This window comes from Abramis brama (genome assembly GCF_963993115.1).
Source record: "Abramis brama genome assembly, chromosome: 1".
NCBI classification, from domain to species: domain Eukaryota; kingdom Metazoa; phylum Chordata; class Actinopteri; order Cypriniformes; family Leuciscidae; genus Abramis; species Abramis brama.
The window spans coordinates 58645967-58668646 of record NC_139963.1 but is presented as its reverse complement, the minus strand read 5'-3'; the positions used below and the strand labels follow the sequence as shown (position 1 = coordinate 58668646).

The 22680-nt window shown below is 39.7% G+C and overlaps 1 protein-coding gene across 1 annotated transcript in view; it reads left to right on the top strand.

Annotated features, from left to right (window-relative positions):
* LOC311077606 (uncharacterized protein) overlaps positions 1–22680 on the top strand; it is a 280579-nt gene that overhangs the window by 86158 nt on the left and 171741 nt on the right. The window lies entirely within an intron of this gene.

Sequence of the window (22680 nt, the reverse complement as noted above, 5' to 3'; positions counted from 1 at the left end):
CATCCCAAGTTTCTATATGCACTTATAAGACATAACCTGGAACGAACCATCAATCATTAATTTAACCCTTCTATCATTTCTTATTCAGTTATTAAAGGGGGGGGGGGGGGGGGGGGGTGAAATGCTCATTTTCACTCAATCTCCTGTTAATCTTGAGTACCTATAGAGTAGTATTGCATCCTTCATATCTCCAAAAAGTCTTTAGTGTTATTATATTTATAAAAGGCTGTACCGAGTCTTCCCGGAAAAAAACGAGCGTCTGGAGGCGGGCCGTGTGGGCGAAGCCAGAGCCATAGAGAGAATCCGTCGATCTGGGCTTTGTTTATAAAACATTCATCGTCGAAATGCAGGGAACAAACAGTCTACACTTTGGCCATGTTAAGCATGAGAATCCATCTCTTTAACACTGTAAACAACACCATTGTACCCCCCCTTTAAATGTATATCAATACACCAGTGCAGCTTTTAGTCTGGAGGTACTTGCTTGTCTTCGCGTTCCTTTTTGGGAATTCCCTTCGTTGCATAAAAGGGGGTTTCCCCGGGTTCGTTCATTGGCTGTGGTCTCCTTGTGCCTGGGTCTGCGGCGTTCCAGTCACGTGGTGTGCTGGAGCTGCTAGAGGATGGATGAAAGTCTTTGAAGTTGAAAGCCTGCGTTGCAGCCGTGAATCGTGGACCGAAACTTTGCAGCAAAACTTAACTTAAAACCGAGGCTTTCAACGGAAAAGAAATGATGACTCAGAAAAGAAAAGAAATTGAGGAGAGAGTAGGCTAGTAAGATGGCTTGAATAAAGCTGTTGAACCCGTTCTTCTGATCTTAATTTCGTCTGCGCGTTTGTTACATGGTTACTTGTCTGGTTTAGATCTCCATCTTTTTCTGCCCATCTCTCTTGAGAGTGGTAGCAGAGCGTTTCTTGAGGGTGAACCCAGAGAGCGAGAGCATAGAGAGCAAGCTTTGTTTTTGGGTCTAAGATTTTAAACTCAAAGTTTGTCCCCCCCTCCTGAAGAGATCGGACCAATTAGACACTGGCTTTGTTTGTCTCATCGTAAATCATGCATTATATGGGACCTCCTTACTCTCCAAGCTCTGGCAGAGAGTACAGAGGCCACAGTTTAGACATCATTACTATTATAAGAATACGAAACATTTTTCCCAGATTTCAATCAAGCCATCTTGCTAGTTGTGTTCGTAAGATAGCATTGATATGAAACAGTACACACTTTCATTCACACACCTAATAGTTATACAATTACATGAATTATAGGGGATATTATAGCATATTAAATGGACACACATATCGTAGAAACACATAGAATGATGTATGATGTTTATAAGTCCATTGAAAATTGTTCTCGAATGAGTTTTATGGATTTTGATATGTAAAGTCTTTTAGGTGTGTAAAGTTTAGACATTCCAATCTGAGGTCATGGATAGTTCCTGCTGAAAAGAGGTTTTGTTCATCTCTCATGGGACCAAGATGGGGTCTGTTAGCCGCAGGGGTCAGAAGTACCATCTCTGAACCGATCCGTCTTGCAAAACTATCAAACGTTGACCAGTTCTTCCTTCAGTTAACCAATAAAAGTATTTGGTTAGCAGACTTTCTGGAGACTGTGAATGATTCATGGCTCTGGGTTGGGTAATTTTGAATCTGGAATGTGAGGACTCTTGTGTGAGACCTTGGTCTCTGTCTTTCTCTTAACCAATCAGTATTTTAGTGCTGGGGGCTCTTTTAATTAGTCAGACCGGTGATGCCGGACCCGATGGCCAGATTGATGACGATCATGAGACGTTCTGAACAAATCTTCCCCCCTTCATTCGCGAGAAGTGGAGAGTTTGAATTAATTTTCTGGAAGAAGATTAGCTGGTGTTTGGTTCATACTCGCAGTCGTTACAGGCCGTTACTTCCTCGTTCCCAAGAAGGATGGCGGCATCAGGGCCATCACAGACCTCAGACATCTAAACTACGCCCTCATGAAATGGCTGTTCAAGATGCTAACTTTGAAACGAATCCTCATGCTAGTATGCCCAGGGGCTTGTTTTTTCTCAGTGGATCTGAAAGATGCATACTTTCATATCCAGATTGCCCCCCTTCACAGACGTTCTTGAGGTTTGCATTCGAAGGGGTTGCATACCAGTATACAGTTCTACCATTGGACGGTCTCTGTCCAATAACATACCATGACTGTTCACAAACATCTCTATACCCTACAAACTAGGGTAAAAGCACAATAACACTAAGAATGAAATAGCAACTATTTGCTATGTGCATTCCCTGATGTGGACTCGCAACAAACTCTCAAATAACCGAAAACCTAGCAGTCTTGACATGTACACATTTGTTACTAATTTAAACTAATAAAAGTATTGTCTACATAATGTAGGATGAGATGGGAGAGGTGAAATCAGCAATTGATTTATTTTTGTGTGTGATAAAAGTCATGAATTTAGAGAGCATGCTAAAATACAATGTAACAACTTTACTAAACAACAATCTCAAAACTACAATACCAGGTTTTTTCCTGGGTCAAAAATGGTCTTCGGTGGAGGCATAGGCGTAATTTGTGGGTGGGATACGTCCCCAACACTTTTTGCCAGGGTACATTTTGTCCCCACCACTTTTTAAAATGTGTATGTAACAGTACAAATAAATAAAACATCTCCAGTTAACTAGCAGAGCATTCATTTAGTTCATTTGTTGAATAAGAGGCGATCTAGCGCTAAATTGTGTTGCTTTCGAAATTAAGTGATCAAAGTGCTTGTTGCCGCTGATATCAGTGGAGCGGATACAGTGTGTTCTCTTGACTCTTGTCTTCACACGGACCCGCGCTTCAATCTATCGCTTAACGCCGTTGCAGAGACTCTCTATTCTTTCCGGTAAAATCACAAAACAAAATGCACACAAACGTGTCCGTGCTTAATATACAACCACTGATGAACATATTCGGTTTTGATGAAAAAAGAAAAAAAACTATAGGAATGCGGATTAGAACCCGTAACCTCTGACACACTTGGCAAAAGTTCTACCACTGGACATTAAACATTAAAGACACATTTAAAATATATTTTGGAGGGGAATTAAAAAAATATACAGTTTATTTTATTAAAACACTTTTGGATGTCATACTGTAGAAACATTACTATAATCAATTGTATGAAATTAATAACACACATGTCAGTTTAAAAGAGATCAGCTGATCAGAACACTACATGATGATTATATCGTTATCTATAGATAGGGCTGGGCGATATGGGTAAAAAAATCATATCTCTGTATTTTTTGGTTAAATGGCGATAGGCTATATGATATATAGTATCTCAGTACTTTCTACGTTTTTCTATTTGGAGAAAGAAAATCTGTATTTATTTAAAAAAAATGTTCACATCCTGCCCAATGATACAAACAATGTTGATATTGAAGGATATGGAAACAAATATAGTGAATGTAATGTAGGCTATGCAATATATTATGTGCAAAAAGGTGGTTCAAATCACATTACATTCTAACATTGTAGCATTACAATCTAAAAGTAAAAATAATGCTTTTGTTTTTAAATTGATTAAAGGCTAAACTAAAACTGAAAATAAAAACAAAAGCACAAACTAATTTTATTAGCCTGTATTTGATTACCCCATTATAATGGGCACTTTCATAAAAATCTACTTGTAGGTTTAAAATTCCACATAATATGGCACATTTATTCTCCAACAACAAATATTTTAGCAATATGTATATTTTAGTCAGAATTTTTGCACTACTATAGCTTTTTTGCATATGACGTCACCTCACTGCGTTGCCATGGCGCGAAATGCAGATGGAGGGCAGGAAGTGTTGTGCTACATTTAGGAAGCACTATAACAAACTCAAAATGCCTATGTTTTGCGTCGTTTATGGTTGCTCAAATCGATCAAACTTTTCAATTTTGCTTATAGTTTCTATAATTAGCAAAGAGCATTTCTGTTAAATAGGAATACATTGTAATAATGTTAATCAAGCTGACTAAATCACACGACTGTTCAGCAGTTCACATGCACTCACAATAAAAATACAATATTATTTAAAACAAAGACAAGCTCATTATACAAAGGAAATAATATTACATATCTAGACAAATTGGGTTGCTTATAGTTAAAAGAATGTCATGAACGATTTAGGCTAGATATATTGATTGCATTAGTGCGTGATATTGAAGAGTGCACGCCTCGAGCGCACGGCTGACACAACAGGAAAGTTCGTGTTTCTGAGTTTTATATTCAGACATATACCGTGACAACATCTCATCTGACAGAGGACTGTGCGGCGCTGCTGACTGCATTATTTATAAAAAAAAAAATTCATTGCTGTGAGATTGTTCGCTGTTGCGCGCAAATCCTGGAGAAATCAAGGATAGGCTGAAATCACTGACGTGGTGCGTCTCGCGTGAGACAGATTTCAACAATCACCAGTTAAAGACAGCAGCAAAGCCATAGCACAATGAAATCAGGCAACTTATGATTTCGGAGGTTTACAATAGGCTATTGTCCGGTTTCATATTTGTCAGTCAAAATTTCAAAATACATTCGGGACTAAAGCCCCGGCAAAATCGGCTGGCTGTCTACTCTGCTTGTAAACCTACGTCTGCGGTCGGGAGGAGCCGAATAGGAAAATGCCCGTGTGTGCAGTGATCATTTCATCAAAGGTGAGTTAATACAACTTATGTGGCTAGTATGTTTGTGTAACGTACCAGTTTCCGAACTTTGTAAAGTCAAAGTAATTGTTTCTTCTTTTCTTTGGGTTTGTAAGTTACCCCTGTAACTGAAGACAAACGTAACGTTACAGGCAAATCTTTCAATTCAGTTGAAAAATCGCTCCTCTTCATAACGTAAAGATCACGATCACCAACATATGTTTCGATTTTTTTGTTATATCTTTCTTTTGTAATAGCGTCTAAAGTAGTAGCCTACAGTACGGACTTTCCTCCATCTCGTCCATTCCGCTCTTCACTTCCTGCCCTCCATCTGAATTTCGCGCGTCATCACAATCACGTGACTGCAAACCACCTATCCTAATGTGCTCTGTCTGTTTGGCGCGCATGCGCGGCGCGGCTCTCTGAAGCTTGAATTTTAGTGGAGATTCACTTGCAGAAGCTCGTCCTCTCCTGACAGTGAAATGGACATACTGTACATGTTTTACTTTCTAACATTTACTGATGGAGAATATACCTGTGAAATGTAAGTTAAGCACTGAGGAAAGCACCACATCTCAAACGCATTAAACAGCGTAAGTATGTATCTGTCAGTCAACAACAGATCTGTCACAGCATCTGACAGGGCAAGCTGCTTTAAACTTGTTAACTGTATCTTACCAGTAATTTTGAAGCCCTTAATATAAGCTTGTGTCATGTTTAGGACAAATTGTACAATGTACTTTCACTGCGGCAGCTCATATGGCATCCTCGGCTATTTTTCAGATGTGCTCGTATCAAACTACTGTATCGATAAACGGTATTGCCTCATTTCATATCGTTTAAAATATATATATATATCGATATTGTACAAACTCAATATACAGCAGTAGTAGCCTAATAAAACACAACATGCACAGATTTCTTGTTCCGAAAAGCAGTGGCGTAACTTTGTTTTAAAAAGTGGGTGGGACAGGTGGAGTGGGGGGTTGCTAATAAAATGCTAAATAGATATAGGCCTATGTACAATAACATTACGATGACCTTCAATCGATTTAAATAGTAGGCTACATGGGGTTTAATTTGTCGTTTAATGAGCTGTAACCTGATATATGTTATCAGTGCCGAGAATTTTAGAGGCTGAGAATTTAAATACATAGATCCGCTGCTTGACTGACATGTATCTTAATGGTCCAGTGGTAGAATTTTCGCCAACTGTGACAGAGGTTGTGGGTTCTAATCTGCTCTCGCGTAGTAGTTTTTTGTTTTTTTTCGTATAATTTTTTTTTTTCTCATCAAAACCGATTATGTTCATCAGTGGTTGTATATCAAGCAGGGGCACGTTTGTGTGCATTATGTTTTGTGATTTCACCAGAACTAATAGAGAGTATCCGCAACGGATTGAAGCGCGCGTCCGAGTGAAGACAGTGCAGCGTGTGCGCGAGCCACACGAGAAAACACTGTATCCGCGCCACTGATCGCAGCGAAAACGAGCACTTTGATCACTTGATTTAAAAAAAACACATTTGAGCGCTAGATCGTCTCTTATTTAAAAAACGAACGAAATGAATGCTCTGCCAGTTAACTGGAGATGTTTTATTTATTTGTAGAGTAGCCTGATCGTGCCGCGAGATGTTTTAAAAAGTGATGGGGACAATATCGACCCTGGCAAAAAGTGGTGGGGACATGTCCCACCCCTCCCACCCGCAAATTACGAATGCCGAAAAGGAAAGCCTGTGCTTTTAGCTCATGAAAAAGCAATAACACATGACCTGGACATGGATGAGTTTGTAACAGAATTCTCTAAAATGAGTAGAAAGCTAAAGCTAAGAAAGCTGTAAATAGTATAGTGATATAAGTAGATATTTTTCAGGACCTGCCCTGTTTTCCTCAAATCTAAAGTTACTAAACTGATACAAGATCTGTTGTGTGGTTTAAAAAAAAAAAAAAAAATTAACAAAATCTAAATATACATAAGAATGTAAAAATTAAAATGTAAAAAATAACAATGACCAAAAATCTGTAATGTTATACTTTATTAACAGACGTGAGAACAATTCTTAAGAAAAACAGCATTTCAGCATTTCAGTTTGCAACAGTTTTCTAAAATGAACAAAAAGCTGATGTTGTAAATGGTATAGTGATGTATTTTAAAGTTATTTTAAAAGACCTGCCCCTTTTTATCAAATCTAAAGTTACTTAATTGATACAAGATCTGTTAAAGGGATGGTTTGGAGTAAAATCAACCTAGGGACCTTTGCACCATGACCTCGAGCCAAACACCATTTTTATCTATATATGAAGATGCAAAAGTCTCTAAGTGCCATCTGAAATGTTCCTCTAGAATGATCGTTTTTATCAAGCTTGTATGTTTATGTTCAGTTATTTCACTTTATTGGCAATGAAAATGACCTATTAATTGTTATTAATGTGAAATATACGAGATATACCTAAATATACGAGCTTGATAAAAATGCTCATTTTAGGAGAAAATTTCAGATGGCACTTAGAGGCTTTTGCATCTGAACTCTTCATATATATAAAGTTACTAAATACTTGCAAAATATATACAAAAAATATTATAATGAAGAAAACACAAACAAACACAACAATAACAAACAAACAACTAGAGGTGGGCATAGATTAATTTTTTTAATCTAGATTAATCTAGATTAATTTTGAAATTAATCTAGATTAATCTAGATTAAAATGGCTCATTTGAATTCTGCCGAAGGCATTCAGAATATGTGTGCTACCCAAATAATGACTATAAAAGTAAGTCTTTGAGAACGGGTTTCTCAAGCCAGGTGGCGCATTAGACCAGGGGCTCATCTCCTGTTTCCATGCAAAATGCATCACAAACTGCTTGAGAAAGCTGTTCTACTCATAGACTGTAAAAGGTTACTACTGTACTGTTACCGTCCGTAGGCAACATTAGGTAGGCCTATGTTATTATCAACTACTATAGGCTATCAATTAGGGATGGGCGATATGGCCTAAAATCCATATTGTGATATACATTGCAGGCTCTTGCGATAACGATATTATAATAAAACCATTTCAGAACAGGTTACACAGACCCTGCTAAACAACTGCTAAATGTATATTTTTTTTTTTTTTTTTGAAAGGGTGTATGTAGTTTTGAGAACATATATTGTGCAAAACTGTAAGTATACAACATAATTTTGCAGATAAATAAAATTAATACACTAGCTGCAGAGACTTAAGTAGGTCTAATGTTTATTATGGCTTGGAGCTTATAAAACCCCAAATTTAAAATTAGAATATTGTCTAACTGATGTCTTTTCACTTAAAAAGAAACACAACAACGATTCTTAAAATCGGGCGCTTTTAATAAAAAGAGATTATGTGCTACACCACTCACTAAGATATATTGGGAATAATACGCGCGCGCTGGTATTCAATGATATCATGTTTCGTTTTGAATTTGAGGTGGTAGAACGGATTAGTCGTGTGTTAACTTACCGAACTGTTACACCACACAGTCTACGTCGGACGGCTTAAATCCGAACCAAGTCCAAATAATGGATGTTGCACCGATCTTTTACACCAGCTTTCACTTTCAGCTGTGATCTTTTACACCAGCTTTCACTTTCAGCCGTGTTTACTTAAGATGACGACGAATATGATGCGTTGCATGGTTGCAGCCGGGTGTTCCTCGCGGCCGCGGGTAGATTGCGTCATCATAGCTTGTGTAGCTTGAGCCAGCTCCCAACCCAATTTGGAGAATAGATTAACGGCGATATTTTTTTTATCGCGCGATAAGAGTCTTTGTTTTCTGAGAAGAAGAAAATAAAACAATGAACAATCCTCTGTAAGTTTTTGCTATTTTAAATATTGTTGCAGATTTGCTCAAAACTCACCAGTATTTTATTGTAATATTGTCGACATCTCTATTTCCTCTGGGTGCTTCGAGTCCTTCCTCCCTGCAAAATAAAAGCACTGACTGACCTCTCGTATGTGTTTTTATCATCATTGCAGATTGTTCCAGATCAGATGAGTGTGAATCATCAGATTGTATGCGGCTCAAAACTCACCAGCTCTTCTTGCACAGATGATCTGAAGAAGAATCACAGTAGGAGCAGCAAACACTGCGATCTCAACAATAGTCACAATCACTGCAGGAAACATGAGAGGAAGAAGAGAAACTGTACATGACTGAAGTCAAGGGTATTCAACTATCAACAGTTATTGATGAAGCTTTTACAGACTAACTGATAGTTTAATGTTATAAAGCTGTCAGTATAAATGAACGTGTCGTACCTCTGTATAATGATACAGCAGTCACACTGACTTCAGTTTCTCCTGGATCTGTGGATCACGTCTGTTAGTTCAGTTCAACACATGATGCCACATATACACAACATCATCATCACATAATACTGGAGCTTCACATCACAGAAATGATGAATATGTGCACGAGTCTGTCATCATTATCTTCTTACTTCAATCTCAAGCTGTCAGGAGGAGAATGACTATCGCCATTGACCAAAAATAAATCTATTTGATGCTTTATTCATTCATAGATATTCATGTTATAACTTATTAGTGAGTTTCTAGCACTCTTGCATTTCTAAGTTTGCAGAAACATTGAAATGTGGAATATCTATTTACTGACGGCATCTAAAACATACAACGTTTCCTGTATGAAAACATTTAAATGCACAAATATTGAGGAATCCTTCGAGGTTGATGATGTGTGACAGTGATCATGTGATCATGAACTGTGTGTAGAAGCTGCTGCTGTAGTTCGTTCATACACACCTGGATTCAGAGAGATTGCTGTGGTGTCTGGAGTCAGTGTTGTTGCTGAAGTTGATGTTACAACTATTAAAAACAAGATGGAAACAGAAATATGATTACACAATGTACACAAGGCATTTCTTTTACAAACTGCTGTAGTCTACACAGCAAAATCCCCAGAGTTAAATTAACTCTGTTCAGAGAACATTTGGTCCCTCTCTACAGAGAGTTAAAATAACTCTGAATCAGAGTTAAAGTTAATGAGATACTTAAGTGATTAATTAAGTGATGATTGGGCATTGATGATGAACACCTGCTGTTAACAAGTTCTCAGCAGAGGAGGATTCAACAACTCCATAAACAGCATTACCAGCTTCACTTATTACTAACCAGGGGTGCGTTTCCCGAAAGCATCGTTGGCCAACTATGGTCGCAAGTTCATCGCAATGTCCATTGAACTCTATTGGTAACGACGGAACTTGCGACCATAATTGTCCAACGATGCTTTCAGGAAACACACCCCAGACTGACTTTATTTCTGTCAGACGTCTACAGAAGGTCTTATTAAGAATTAACAGAGGTTTAGATGTTGATGATTTATTGAAAATGTATGATCACCATTATCGTGATGAGTGTTTCCTTCAGTTGGGCAGTTTGACTCTTCTTGCAAGTTTGTGGTTTTTGTAACAGCTTTTACCAAAACACGTAATTTGTTACAAAGAAAGCCAAAAAAAAAGATGATTGGGTGATATAGTGTTTAACAGCAGATAGTAAAAAAATGCACTTATATCATCACTGTCCAAAAGTGGTAATTTGATGTTAATAGATTATATTCACTAACAATACTGTCTTGCCACAGATTGGACATTTTGAATTTTTTAAATATATAATGGGGGATTTTTTTTTTTTTTAAACAAAGACATCAATAATCAGCTTATGAATCTCAACAATGGTGACATGCTTCATGCTGCAATGCATGCTGGGAGCCGCAATAGTATAAAACTCATGGCTCCCAGGATGCATTGCGGCATGAAACATGTCACCATTGTTGAGATTCATAAGCTGATTCTTGATGTCTGTGTCTTAGAAAAAAAAAATCCCTTATTATGTATTTAAAAAATTCAAAATGTCCAATTTGTGGCAAGAGAGTATTGTTAGTGAATATAATATATTAACATCAAATGACCACTTTTGGACATTGATGATATAAGCACATCATTCTACTTTTTGTTGTTGAAAACTAGATCACCTGAACATCTTTGCATCTGGCATTCTTTGCAACAAATTACATGTTTTGGTACAAGCTGTTACAAAAACCATAAACACTCAAAAAAAATAAGCTAGAGTCAAACTGCCCAACTAAAGGAAACACTCATCACGATAATGGTGATCATACATTTTCAATAAATCGTCAACATCTAAACCTCAATTCTCAATACGAACTTCTGTAAACGTATGACAGAAATAAAGTCAGTCTGGTTAGTAATAAGTGAAGCTGGTAATGCTGTTTATGGAGTTGTTTAATCCTCCTCTGCTGAGAACTTGTTAACAGCAGGTGTTCATCATTAATGCCCTATCATCACTTAATTAATCACTTAAGTATCTCATTAACTTTAACTCTGATTCAGAGTTATTTTAACTCTCTGTAGAGAGGGACCAAATGTTCTCTGAACAGAGTTAATTTTATTCTGGGGATTTTGCTGTGTAGAGCAGCTCTGTATCAGTGTGACGCTCAGTTCTGGTGCTGGGATGAAAAAACAGAAACAGAAAAGAGTGTTTTCTCACCTGAATACTTGACAGTGTATCTGACTGAGGTCTTGAGTTGATTTCTCTGAGTAAGCAGACATCTCCACTCTCTGTTGTCATCTTCATTCAGGAGTGTTGAAGTCAGAGTGATGATACAGTGATATTGATCTGATGATGATAATATCTGATATCTGGAGTCTGTCTTCAGATCAACACCAGCCTGATTCACCCACAACAGCTCAATTCCCTCAGAACGAACCCGATCATCACAGGAGAATCCAGTATCTGAATACAACTGACAGGAGAGAGTCACAGAGCGGCCTGGACTGATCTCAGTCTGTGAGGATGAAGATGAAGATGATGATGATGATGATGATGATGATGATGATGGAGAAACTGAACACAATACACAAATCACAGACTCTTCAATCATCATCTGAGTTTAAAGGGAGAATTTTAAATTGAACACAATCATAAACTTACCATGAAGAACATGCAGATAAACACGTGCATCAGGTCCTTGTTTCTGACCATTCACATATTGTCTGCAGCTGTAAGATCCATAATCTTCTTCTGTGACGTTCTTGATGTTCAGAGAGCAGTCAGACTCCAGACTCAGTCTCTCATGTTTCTCTGTGTCTTTCTTCTTTATCCCTAAAGTAATCAGTGAAACTGCTGCTGAATGATTGCTATAGTAGGCCCATGTAGTTTTAGATTTGCAGTCAGAAAGAGCATTATTACAGGACAAACGGACATTTTCACCAGAACTGATGAACACATGATCATCCACTCCACTGATACCTGAAACACAGTATATCTCAGTGATCATTATGATATTAATAAATAAAAGATATTAATAAAAAAAAGATATTAATAAATAACATAAAATATACCAGCATAAAAAGCAAAAGATTCAAATCATACAGTCTTTTACCCGGTGTTTGATAATTAATGCATTCATTAACATTTATGGATAAACCAAATCAAACGCCTCTTTAATAAGGAATAAGAAATACCCTGACTTTGAAACAAATTTAAATAATGTAATATCATCATATCTTGAAATAATCACCTGAATACTTGACAGTGTATCTGACTGAGGTCTTGACTTGATTTCTCTGAGTAAGCCGACATCTCCACTCTCTGTTGTCATCTTCATTCAGGAGTGTTGTAGTCAGAGTGATGATACAGTGATATTGATCTGATGATAATAATATCTGATATCTGGAGTCTGTCTTCAGATCAACACCAGCCTGATTCACCCACAACAGCTCAAATCCCCTAGAACGAACCCATTGATCACAGGAGAGTCCAGTATATGAATACAACTGACAGGAGAGAGTCACAGAGCGGCCTGGACTGATCTCAGTCTGTGATGATGAAGATGATGATGATGATGATGATGATGATGATGATGGAGACACTGAAACTGAACACAAGACACAAATCACAGACACTTCAATCATCATCTGAGTTTAAAGGGAGAATCTGCCCTTTTTAAATTGACCACATAATCATAAACTTACCATGAAGAACATGCAGATAAACACGTGCATCAGGTCCTTGTATCTGTCCGTTCACATATTGTCTGCATCTGTATAATCCATAATCTTCTTCTGTGACGTTCTTGATGTTCAGAGAGCAGTCAGACTCCAGACTCAGTCTCTCATGTTTCTCTGTGTCTTGATTCTTCTTTATCCCTCCAGAAATCAGTTCAACTACTACTGAATGTCTGAATCTGTTATAGTAGGTCCATGTAGTTGATGTGGAGTCAGAAAGAGCATTATTACAGGACAGACGCACATTTTCACCAGAACTGATGAACACATGAGTCTCATTCAATCCACTGATACCTAAAACACAGAATATCTCAGTGATCATTATGATATTAATAAATTAAACCATAAACCATACTTGCATAATAAGTTGAAGATTAAAATCATACAGTCTTTTTCCAGTGTTTGATAGTTAATGCATTCATAAACATTTATGGATAAACCAAATCAAACGCCTCTTTAAGAAGGAATAAGAAATACTCTGACTTTGAAACAAATGTAAATAATTGAATATCATCATAGCTTGAACTTTTGTTCCCTATCGTCCGGTCACTACGACGTACGTTGTGGTGAACGACAATTAGGAATCTCGCTAGAGAGGCCATCCTACTTCGAATGAAACTAAACGAGCCAATGCATATTGGCATGCAATCATTTGCATCAGCTGTGCAGCCTCGCAGCACGGGTATTTAATGAGCAGCTGGTGCGATTGCACTTCAGCTTTTTGCTTCGGAGCCGAGCGTTTCAATGCTGTTTAATCTACTGAGTGATCAAACAACGAGCAAGCTCTTCAAGATGATATCTCGTGTCTGGTGCGGGGTCGACTTTCTCTTTCTCTCTCTTTTGTTTATGTTACTGAGCAAAACAACAAAAAAGCTGTTTTCACAGCTGGTAACGGTGCGGCAAGAGCGCTGAATATCCGTTCTTACGGCTGGTAAGACCGCCGTGAAGAGAGACAGCGCACGACAGATTGCATATTTCCTGTCTGTGTCCGCTGCGACCGTTCCCCTGCGTTCTTCAGTACCAAGGAGAGTATTCCCCTGAAAGAGCTTACATGGGTGTGAGTTGCGTCTTTCTAAAGATGACATTCCACCCGTGTGTTTCTGATTGCGGTCATTTCCTGTCCTCACTGACGGGCACTATCACTGTCTCGCATGCCTGGGAAACATGTGAGACTGTGTTTGTGGGTGGTTCATGTTTTCGCACGGGAACATGACCACGTCGGCACGCCGGTCAACTCTTCTTTCTCCGGAAACCTTGAGTCCCCTCTATTGTTGGCCAGCTGCTGCTTGTGTGTAAAAGCACAGCTGCCGGTCTGCGCAACACTCTGGGAGACTGTGGAGATCAGCGAGAGCTTCCGCCAGGCAAAACCCGACGAGTCTTTCGCTCTTCAGCGTGTCGTTTGCCGTCGAGCTGCAGCGCTGGTTGTCACGGCAAGCCAGCGCTCACTCGGTGCTCTAGGTGCGCGGTCTCCTTGTCTATTCTGTGCTGTAGCGCCCTCCCTGGTGGCCACCAGGAGAGGTCTACTTCAGTAGAATGGCTTGGGTGATCTGAGAGCTGAGGGCTTCTCCTTCGGGGAACCAACCCCCTAGGGCCCCTCCCTCTCTAGCGCATCACAAGTTGTGCAGCTTCTGGATGGGATTGCTGGTCCTTCAAAATTGGAGGAACCTAGTGTTTCATTCAGGGCTCCAGCTGAGGGCAGATATCGATTGCTGTATCGGAGAGAGGCCCTGTTTTGTTCTGGAAATGAGGGTGATGCTGAGTTCCCACTGTAATAGAGTGTGTGCTTATGCTGAATCAGATTCAGAACTGCCAGCCATGCTTTCCCGGGTCTTTCTCGGATGTGGATTGAAAACTTAGCAGTATGGAGATATTGGTGCCAAAATATGGAATGCCAAAAGTGCCAAATTCTGCATAAGTTTTCACCTCTCTCGCTACCCTCGATGGTGGGGTGGCTGTGCCTCTGGCGAGCCACCTCTGCCCTGCATGCGAGGCCAAGGCACTCTTATTGCACGAGGGTAGTTCTGAGCTGGAGTTGAGCTGCGCTTGTTGACTGACCGTGTTCAAGTCACAGCGCAGGCCCTCGGCCAGATGATGTCCACCTTGGCGGTCCAGAAGCGCCCCTGGCTGTCCTTGCAGAGGTGCGAGAGGTCCTCAAAGTACGCTTTCTCGATGCTCCCATCTGACAAGGTGGCCTTTTCGGCGACACTGTTGAGAATTGGCCCAGCAGTTCTCCGCAGTCAGCAGCAGACTGAGGCACTTCCCCTGACGTACCACCAGAGTGCCTCGTGGGCCGCCCCTCAGTCTACTCGTCGCCAAGGGTGTCATCCAGCACAGCCTGCTTTACTGTGTCCGCTGCAGGAGGATGATCTGGAGAGAGAGGTTCAGCTGATCTGGAGAGAGTTTGGAGGCTCAGGTAGACCTGTTTGCCTCCTCAGAGACCTCCCACTGCCAGTTGTTTTACTCCCTGACTGAGTGAACATTTGGCACGGACGCACTGGAACACAGCTGGCCCTGGGGCCTCAGCAAATATGCATTTCCCCCAGTGAGCCTACTTGCACAGACCCTGTGCAAAGTCAGGGAGGACGTGGAGCAGGTCCTTCTGGTGGCTCCCTATTGGCCCACCTGCACTTGGTCCCTAGAAATCATGCTCCTCGTGACAGTCCCTCCCTGGCCCATTCCTCTGAGGAAGGATCTTCTGACTCAGAGATGGGGCACCCTATGGCACCTGCGTCCAGATCTCTGGAAACTCCATGTCTGGTCCCTGGACGGGACACGGAGGTTCTAGGTAACTTACCCCCAGAGGTACTTAACACCATCACTTCTGCGCGAGCGCCATCTACGAGACATGCATACGCCTTGAAGTGGAACCTGTTTGTCGAGTGGTGTTCCTCTCGCAGGGAGGACCCCCGAAGATGTTCGATAGAGTCAGTGCTTTCCTTCTTGCAGCAAGGGTTGGAGCGAAGGTTGTCTCCCTCCACCCTCAAAGTACATGCTGCCGCTATTTCAGCATATCATGACCACATAGATGGCAAAACAGTAGGAAAGCACGACCTGGTCGTCAGGTTCCTTAGGGGGGCGAGACGATTAAATCCTCCTCGTCCCCCCTCCATACCCTCTTGGGACCTTTCCCTGGTGCTTTGAGCACTTCAGGATGCTCCCTTTGAGCCTTTGCAGTCAGCAGACTTAAAGCTTCTTTCCTTGAAGACTTTGCTGCTGATTGCATTGGCCTTGATCAAGAGGGTAGGGGACCTGCAAGCATTTTCGGTCAACGAATCGTGCCTAGAGTTCGGGCCGGGTGACAACCATGTTGTACTGAGACCCCGGCCTGGCTGTGTGCCCAAGGTTCCTACCACTCCCTTTAGAGATCAGGTAGTGAACCTGCAAGCGCTGCCCCTGGAGGAGGCAGACCCAGCCCTGTCGAAGTAGATTGGCCTCTCTAGCAAGATTCCTAATCGTTGCTCACCACGATGTACGTCTCCGTTCCCTCCCTCAGGAAACTGAGGGTTACCATATGTAACCGAGACGATTTCAGCTTTGCCATAAACATTACAGGACGGCACAGGATTAATTGATCCTCCTCTTCAACCGTAGAAAATACACTAATAACTGACCTTAAAAGCTCTTTATCTGTTCTGTGTTTCTCTCTTTCCTTCAAACTCACCCTACTGTGACTTATGCACAGCTAAATACAAAATAACAATTCAAAACCCACAAAGAATATTTGTGGAACAGTTCCCAAAGGAAGGAGCAAAACTCAGGGAAGGTTTGCTGGGATCAGTAGTTCACTCTCCATCCAGACACAGTCGTGATGATACTGTACTTCTGTTCTCTGACCACACAACATCACTTCACTGAGCTGAACACTCGTTGTGTGTTTGATAGTAAGTTTATGATCAATCATGAGCTGAGTTTGGTAAGTAGTTAACAGTGAATTTGATCATGATTAGGGCCCTCTCAAGTAAAAGTCATGACAAAATAATGCATTAACAAATCATTTAATAAAATATGCTTAAACATGCACTAGGAGAATATTTGTATTCCTTTACACCACCAGTACAACAAAACAAACAAACAAACAAACAAAAGATAAAGGTTATTTGTAATTTTTTTTTACTCACAGCGCATTCACTGTGTGCTCATACTATGATCTCGATATCAATATTGTTAAAAGCGCTATATAAATGAAGGTGACTTGACTTGACTTGACAATACGAGCTCATCCCAGATAGAAATGTTGTTGTTCTATGAATGTTTTGCAAGCATTATGTTGTTCTTATAATGTTTTCTGTAGATAATTTTATTTTTGTTACCAGAATGTTCTCCTAAAATGTAGGATAACACTCTCTAAACATTCTTATACAGTTTTAGCGGGAAGTTTCCCAGCAGACACAGGACTGAACCATCTTTTCCTCATATGTCTCTAGTTTCCTGTTTACACTCAGTGTATTTGAGGTCAATATGACCACAAAAATGTATAGAGTGATTGTATTTTTTTTTAAAACATTTTTAATAATACACATAATATATAATTTTTTAAGGTTTACTTCTCATCTATACATTGATGCAATGTTTTGGGAGATTTGAAGTACTTTTGTACCTATTTACTGCAAAATATCTCAGCTACACCATTAGCATGCATATGAAATATTACCTTTTTATGAAAAAAACAACACATTAATGATGATCGAAATGAAATCTGAGTTGTTTCTGGATATTGATCTAGGTGTGAGATGCATAATTCTTCCATTTGCTAGTTAGAATTTTTTTTGCAGATAATATAGTTTTGCCAAAAAGTGTAATTACCATACACTTCCAGCAGAGGCTCCATAGAGATCCATTTTTTTTTTTTTTTTTTTTTTTGATGTGACTGACTGCTCTTATAACAGCTTTTGTTATGAATATATATATATATATATATATATATATATATATATATATATATATATATATATATATATATATATATATTTAAACATTTTAAAATACATTAAATCAGTATTTTTTGTTGTTATTTGAGGTCTTTTGAAGTGCCTTGTTTTTGCAATAATGCCACATAAATTTGCAGTGTAACAACTGAGACAAGTCAGACACGAATATTTGTTATAGTTTAACAATTGATATTTAGAACTCACTCGGGGAATCTGTGTCCCAGCCCCCAAAACAGGGCAAGAAGATCTCAGTTACCCTGGTTGCCATGGCTGCGATCAGATAGGATGGTTTTTATGGCTCTTAGGAATGCTAACAAGTAACTAACTCAGCCACAGATATCAGAACAGAGTCTCCTGCGTTCATTTAATCGTAGACAAACTGATCTATAAATGAACATGCATCCCAGAAACTGTGTGAATGAGTGTGATGTTTTGTCTGTTTGACTGTCTTCTCTCCACCAGTAAGCTAAGCTGGTGTGTGGTGGGCGTTCTAGCGCAATATGGCTGCCGTCGCATCATCCAGGTGGATGCTGCACATTGGTGGTGGTTGAGGAGATTACCCCATCTATGTAAAGCGCTTTGAGGTCTCAGAAAAAGCGCTATATAAATGTAACAAATTATTATTATTATTATTGTGTACTATTATGTATATACTTTGATATATATTTGATTATACAACCAAAACGGGACTCTCACCTAATTCTCGCTGAGAAGGAGAGATAAACCCTATTAATCATATGTATCCTATGGATAACCTCTTGAGAAATGTGTAGACATGTATCTAATTCTCCCACCTCATGATTTTCAGACTTTGTTGCATACTATGGTTTACCAAAATCAGATGTGTGGCGTGTTTGGTCTCTATAAACTCCAATCTGCATCCCCAATTCGTTCATTTACATTACATTTTGCTAACTTTGTGACGCATTAGAATTATAAGAATCTGGAAGATTCTTTTCTTAAACACCCAATGAAGGTACACATTGCAAGTGAGCATGCTTAAGACAAAGGCTTGTAAATCCTGGTGACAGAGGAAACTCCCGCCAGAAATTCTACCCTTCTCATTGGGTGAACCAGCCTGCATAGGGCTGTCCTTTGTCAAGCTTTAAAAAGGCCTTTTCACAAGATCCGGCCTCTTAGCTCTTGTCCTCTGACCTAAACTGCAGCTCCTAGTGAATCCTGTGGGGGGGAGGGGGACCCCCTTTTCCCCCCACTGGGCCCTGCAGGCCTCTGCAGACCGAGTCAGATTGCCTTTCTTAAATCCAACCAAGAAGGAAACGGACAACTCTTGCCTTAAGGATGCCGTGTGTTCCAGCGTGGCCTCACGGCATGAGGCTTTGAAGCATCCAGGACATGTGCTCACTCCAGCATCAAGGACAACCTCAGGAGTTCAGTGACTTCATTCAACACGGACGAAGTCCTTCGCAACTCTCACCATGTGCTCTTGTGTCCTGCCGGCACAGAGCGTGTAGACAATCTGCACTCCAGCCATGAGAACAGTGACAAAACAAGTTCATCCTATCTTCTTCATCCAACGGAGAAGAAACAATTGTAACTCATACAGTGACATTTGACACTCAAGGACCCAGCGACGAATTCAATCTTCAACCACTTCAAGAATTGACCGTGCAAGGTATAAATTTAATGAGGTGCTCTGAAATAAGCTGATGATTCTTTTCATACAAAAATAGATCTTGCTCCAGAGTTCTATTTCCTACTTCCGGTTCCATAACACTCACCACTTTACCTATGCATGTATGTATGTATGAATGTATGTATACGTATGTTTGTTTGTTTAGTTTAGTTATATTTGTGATTTAGTTAATAAAACTTGTGCACAATTATGCATTTGGTTTCTGATCCTCTGTTTGCATACAAAGTCCCTTTTACGATTTTGATCTTGTTACATGCTCTAATGGCTGTACATAAGGAATAATTATTTTTATATATTTTTATATATTTAAATATACATTTTCCTTAGAATAAATGAATAATCAAAGAGTTCGTTGGAACTGATTAATTGATTGTAATATTAATTTGGCTTACCTAAAAGTTAATCTAATTAACTGACCCAAATATTAATAATTAATCATAATTGGTAATTATGGATTATTATTAATATTTCCCCTTTGAGCTATTATTATTACAGCAGTAATGACACTAAAAGAAAAGACTTGAATGCAGTTACATATTATTTATTTCAATAATCCAAATGTATAAAATCATTAACTTTAGAATAAGAACAATATTTTTAGTACATAAAAGTAAATAAAGTACATTGAGGTATGGAAATTTTCAGATTTATTCTGGATTTATTGATATTTTTTTTACTGATTTTTTTTTTTGACAAATGAAAAATAAAAAATATTTTTAATTTCAAAGACATTAATTTCAAAGGTCTTGAGTGTGACTTTTTTTTTTTTTTTAAATACCTTCAGAACAACCGAATAAAGCCCAGTTTTTTGTGTGTGTATAGATAGATCATTTAGAAAAAGTCACAAAATATTATTGCACTGAGATGAAGGAATTTTTATTATTTTTTTACTAAAGAAAAGTCGATTGGGGTCATATTGACCCCAAAGGACAAATTAGGGTTCGGTCCTGGAGGGCCACTGTTATACTGTTATATTTGATGTGTTTTATTTTCTGAGAGTGCAAGCATGATGTTGAATCATTGTGTCACATTGTAACAATTCAATGCCATTATCATTGATTTTTTTGGTTGAAATCTCAAATCTCATCAAAATTATGGGTGTAAAAATGATGTTGATTCAATGCAGTTAACATTGACACAATAACACTGATTTAACATTGTTTGGATGGTTGTTTGCTATCTGGGACTGTAGAAAGTGTTCCCCTTTGGCACATGGACTCTCCCAGTCACCCCTGTCATTCAGTGAGAAATGGACTATTCCAAAACTTTCTACCAGAGTTCGCGAAGTGACGGAGAAGAAAGTTGATGGATGATAACGGAAAAGGAGATTGGCTGAATATTGTATATAGTTTGTAGAGTGGAATATAGTGTATTAGCCCAAATCGGAGATGTTTTATAGATTGTGTGTGTGCGTGCATCACACTGTAAGTAATCACATAATTACTGAACAGTCTCAACGAACGCTAATCCGCCTGTATCCGTGTTTACATTTAATGTTGTTTACTTAATTATATTCGGCTGCTGTGACATTACTGCCATTACATGTATATTTATGTCATTCGTTGTGAGTATTAGTTATATTTATTCCTTATAAACAGCAATGCACGTTGTATCTCAGGTCACGCGTATGCGCTCATAGTTGTCTGCATCTCGGTTTGACCGCACATGCAGCAGTAGCCATGCTCGCATGCACAGCTTGTGCATGCGAGTGTACAGCGTTAGCGCACACACATTAGCGCACATCCATTCCCACTCATTCAAGTATTTCATCATAGAGATTGTATTGTGTTATATTTTACCTTTATTCGTCAGTAACTTACCAAATAAGCTTTATTCATATTGTTCTTGTGTTGTATGTTTATATCCATATTCATATCTGTATTCTGTATTCACAGAACCACACATCTATGCACCTTCAATAAAACAACGATTTGGAATATAACCTGAGTGAGACATCATTGTTCTGTCTGGACAACCTGTAGCCTTCAGCCAAACCTGAACCAGCAATTAGAGTGAATACTCACAAGACTTTTCATGGTCCTTCGAGCCGGATAGGTGAATTGCTAAAGAGATGACTCAACCCGATAGAGAAGCGCCTGTTGTGCGTCCACGAAGACAGATCAACCCACCAACTCATTTAGTGGACTCCGAGCTTGGTGTGCCATTGCCACATCAACAGCCACTCCCAGACTTCAGCCATAGCAGAGTCCAGTCACCAAGTATGGTAGGATGGACCCAATCGACTTCTATCAGTCAAGAGTTAGATTATGATAAGTGGACACTGAGAGATGAATGGCAAAGTGAAAGATCCGATGGACGAGGAGAAGAGGAAGTAGAGGTTACAGCCATGCGATGAAATGCGAGAACGCCGACTTGCGGCAACAAACCAGCCAGCTTCCAGAGATTATTTCAGCATTACAGGAGATGCGACAACAGAATGCCATGTTACATCAGGAACTTCAAAGTCTTAAGGCAGAAAGGGGAGCTCCCTCCAGGCCAGTGACTTTACCAGTGCTATCTCCAGGTCCCTTTTCTCCAGTGGTGAGTCCTGAGACCCCACGACGGTTCCGTCCTACTCCAGCCCCACGGACAAACCCACCAACTCCACCTACGAGCATGAGAGAACTGTGCCTAGCTACATTGGATGAGCATCCTGGATTAGCTGAGGATTTCAGAAACATGGACATTTCCTCCTCAATTCATGATAGAGTACCACCACAAGTGCGTTACAGTGACCCACCTCAACCCCTATTCTCTTGTTCCTCCCAACACATTCCAGTTCATCAGTCAGAGTTTGAGACCCCAGCATATGAGCATATGCCACCTCCGCATCCAGGCTACAGACAAGCATATTATCAGCCTCCATTAATGCAGGAAAAAATGTACAGAGGCCCTTCTCCAACCATTCCCTTCCTAACATCCCCTGATCCTAGAGAGTTTTCCAGACTGAGAATAGCATTGGAGAACATTTTGCCTGAGGATGCAACAGAGCGATTCAAGTATCAGATCCTCACTGACCATCTTAAGTTGGAAGAAGCCCTACTTGTGGCAGACTCATACAGTATCTCAAGCTTTCCTTTCACAAACACCATGAGAGCCCTCAATAAAATGTATGGCCAGCCCCATCAGCTAGCTTTACAATGCATTGCAGAACTGATGGATGGACCAAACATTCGCAGTGGAGATGTGAAAAATTTTCGCATGTTCGGACAAGTGCGTTCCTTGGTCAGTATGTTGGAACAGCTGGGTCAGAAAGGCAATGTCGAGTTGGAGTGCGGATCACATGTGTCCAGACTGATGAGCAAACTGCCACATGATCTCAGGTCCAGTTTCAAGAGGTACACACATCCTCTTCATGTCACTATCCCCA